Here is a 4,527-nt window from a genome sequence, read left to right on the forward strand (position 1 = left end):
ATATATATATATATATATATATATATAGATATAGATATAGATACGAGACAGTTAAAGTTAATTGAAAATAGCTCGGGAGTTATTATATATTTATGAATACGTATATTTATGTACGTACATGGTTCCAGGTTCAGTCCCACTGTGTGGTACCTTGTGCAAGTGTCTTCTACTATAGTCTCGGGCTATAGTAGGAGACCTTAGTGGATTTGGTAGACGAAAACTGAAAGAAGCCGGTAGTGTATACATATTTATATTTATATATATGTGTGTGTGCGTGCGTGTGTGTGTGTGTGTGTGTGTGTGTGTGTGTGCATGTGTGTGTGTGTGTTGTGTCTGTGTATTTCCCCACCTCCGTCTGACAACCGATGTTGGTGTGTTTACGTCCCCGTAACATAGCCGTTCGGTAAAAAGGAATGATAGAATAAGCAACAGTTTTTAAAAATTACTGAGATTGATGCATTCGACTAAAAATGCATGGTCGCAGTCTAATGACTGAAACAAGTAAAAGATGGAAGGCAAATGAAAGATACTTGCATACACACACAAAGTATATGTGTGAGAGTGTTTGTAGATACATACATACCTGCATGCATACAATATACACACAAACATTGCAGACCCACTTACATATTAATAATCTGTGTCTCTTTCAACATGTCCCTTTTAACATAGCTGTAAGTATGCATTTTGGTGATGAGCTGACATCTCCGAGCTGGTGATTCTAAATAAATTCTTTGACACAGAACCTGGCAATGAATGGAAGAGGGAGGTAGCATCAGTGGGAGACCCATAGATTTGTACCTGAGGTACAAGTTTACCCATGACGCACGATTCTGTTCCTACGTCCACGCTTGCTGCTGTTGCTTTTTATGGTTCATAAAACTGGATTGTTTGAGTCTGTTTCATCTCTCATGACACTGGGTTGTTCCGGGGCATTTTATCTGTCATAACTCTGAATTGCTTGGTTATATGCGATACTTGCATGTGTTATCGAATTCGGAAATATGAAAATCATAACTGACATCACCGAGATTAGAACGCAGGTAAAAATCTATAATTAAGGATACTATGGAGTTACTAATTTTGGAGAGAGGTGGAGGGCTTCATCCAGTATATATTATACTGGATGAAACTGACACCAATATGTGACAGTATATAGTTTATTTTATAGATAGGAAAAGAGAAAGTAGGATTTAAACTTAGAATAACAACAGGACGCATCCAAATTACACCCTATTATAAAAAAAAAAAAAAAAACATAAGAGTTGACATAGAGTGAACAGGATTCAGTTTGATAGATTGATACAAGAGTTCGAATTATTTATATTCTTTCATACATTTTGGAAATTAAATTGGGTTAAACGATCTTGGCTTAATGATCAAATTGACTTAATGATATTGTCTTAAGGATCAATCAGTATTAATGACATTGCGAAATGACTTTTTGTAAAAAGATAGTGCCTGTGACTTTCGCAAGCCTTTATAGACTGGTGACGTTGGTGCCACTTGTAAGTTAATGACTGCAGCAAAAATATGAGCATGGAGAGAATTCTAAAGGATTAACGCTCTACGAAAGAGAAGGATTGAGCATAAAGATTAGTGTAGGACGTCGGGAGTTAAACATAACATAGGTTATGAGAGGAGGAGAGACGAGTGGGATGATAGAGGCTATGTAAAAATGGTATGCACTCAGTCAGCTCCAAAGAGTCGAAGCCATTATAAGAGTAGAAGAAAAGGCAGAGAGGGGAAACTGCACGGCTGTGGGTTAGTGGTTGAAACATATCTGCGTGTAATTTTATGCCAATCAGGCAGGATGGAAACTCTGTAGTGAGACATCGGAGTGTTCCGAATTCAACTAATGATAAGCAACGACATATAAATAAGAAGTTAGTTAATGAAGTTGTATGACCTTAAATGGAGATAGATCAATGTACGTCTCTTTCCACCTCTGTATCTCTCTCTCTTTCTTAGCATCTATCTATCTATCTATCTATCTATCTATCTATCTATCTATCTATCTATCTATCTATCTTTCTTTCTTTCTTTCTTTCTTTTGTTCCTTCTCTATCTCTTCACTTCCCGCCCACCCCTCTCTCTCTCACTCTCTCTATCTCTGTATCTTTCTTTATTCCTTTCCCTTTCTTTCTCCTTGTTGCTATCTCTGTCACTCTCAATCTCTGTCTTCACCCTTCTCTTTCTCTATCCCTAGCTCTTTATTTCTCTCGCTCCCTCTCTCTATCTCATATCTTTTCCCTATCTCTTCGCTCCTTCTTTCCTCTTCTTATGCCCTATTTCTATCTTGCCCTCTCCCTCGCCCTACCTCTCATTCCTTATTTCTCTTTCATCTTCTCTCTCCCTCTCTTCCCCTCTCATTCCCTTTTGTTCTTTCACTCCTCTTCTCTCCCTCTCTCTCCCTCTCTTCTCCCTCTCATTCCTTATTGTTCTTTCACTCCCTCTCTCTTTCCTCCCCTCATCCCCTATAGTTCGTTCACCCCCCTCTCCCTCTATCATCAAGTCAGTGTTTCTATACTAAGAACTCCTTTCTTATGGCTATTGTTTTGTTCATCTAATTCTATTTTAAGGAGTTTGAATTGTTTCTTGTTGTTGCTATAGTTGTGTTGTTGTAGCAAACTTTGTTGTTGCTGTCATTGTTGCAGTAGTTGTTGTATTGCTGTTGATATTGTGGTAGTTGCAGGTCGTAGTACAGCTGGGCTGGTTATATTTAATGATAGACTCGGAGTATTGTTTTAAGTCACACCCGTTTACATTTATTGCCCGTGTGTAGGTGTGCCTCACTTTAGGGGTGGATGGCCATATTTGTTTACTTTCTGGCATTCCAGCATATGTGCTGAGGTCACGAGGTTTCCTATGGTTTTGGGTGTTACCAACTAGCATAATAAAGCTACCACATTGTCTTCTGGCTTCCTTATTATTTACTCCATATTGTTCTAGCTATTGTTAATGTAACTTAGGTTTTATTTTATGCTGTTGTGGTGCATGCACAAGTTTGGTATCTTCAACACTCCATCCACACACACAGACACACATACACACACGCGCACACGCAGAAAGGCGCGCGCTCGCACACACACACACACACACATACACACACACACACACCATACGTAAGCACTCACAGATATACAGAATATTTTACTTGTATAAAATTCTGCGAGCCGACCAACTTACATCGCTGCGAAAGGTCTATGTCTGTATACGTGAGTGAATTAAATCAAGTGTTTATGCACATAATTTCTTATTTATTAAGGCAGCGAACTGACATTGCAGAATTTCTTCCAACTTTTTGCCCTCCGGATACAAATCCTGCCGAGGCCAGCTTTGTCTTTCATTTTTTTAGGGTCAATGAAATTAAATAATAGTCAAGTTCTTGAATAGTTGTAATCAACTTGCCTCTATTCCTCAAAGTTTCTGGCCAAAATTAGGAAAAAAATAATTCAATTCGTTTTTCCATAAAAAAAAACTCACCTTTATATGTTATCACTTTCACCATTTCTAATTATTATCACTCCATCAGCACCATCTTTGTATTGGGGTGCATGATCGTCGGCAATGTTTTATATTGGCATTTTCGTTATCATTTTAACCGACTTCATTCATATTTCATGTTTGGCCTATTCTAACTCGACATTCTGACGAGTAATTTTGAGCCTCCCTCAAAAATTGACTCCATCCACAAATAATAATAATTCTTTCACTCTGATTATACCATGTATTGGATATCATATATGTCATGTATTGGATATCATATATGTCATGTATTGGATACTCTCGATTCGACTGTAGCTACTTTTATTAACATCAGCAGATTAACATATGCGCGCCCACGACGGGCCAGTACACTGCTTCGTTTTTCTCAATTTCACTCATATGATGTAGGATGACCGACAATATCGAAAACGATATTTGCCTAAGCCATGCGAAATTCTTTAGCCATTCTACGCTTGCATACATTCATACGTACATACATACATACATACATACATACATACATACATACACACACATACATACATAGACATACATACATACATACACACTCATACATACACACACAGATACATATATACATACAAACATACATATTTCCATACATGCATAAATACATACATACATGCGTAAATATAGAAAGATAAACGTGTGCGCCCCCATGCACGTGTACACAGGCATGCGTAAGTTCATATTGTGTTGTATAAATTAACTAATATTGGGAGTGGAACAGTTAATCCCGAAACGTGTGTTTCTCTTTCTCCATGTTTTACTCTCTCTCTTTCTCTCTCTCTCTCTCTCTCTCTCTCTCTCTCTTCGTTTTTCCCCCCTCATCCTTTTCTGTCGAAGAACGTAGGCTCGAAACCTCAAAGACATTTTCATATTTCCTGCGCATCAAACTAATACACCTGCTTGTTGTTCCGTCACCAATTTCTGTCTTTTGTTTTCTCTACATGTGATCCCTAATATTGGGAGTACTCAATTTAGTAGAATAGAAAAATATTTACTTCATAGTGATAA

This window comes from Octopus bimaculoides, chromosome 11, assembly GCF_001194135.2.
Source record: "Octopus bimaculoides isolate UCB-OBI-ISO-001 chromosome 11, ASM119413v2, whole genome shotgun sequence".
NCBI lineage: Eukaryota > Metazoa > Mollusca > Cephalopoda > Octopoda > Octopodidae > Octopus > Octopus bimaculoides.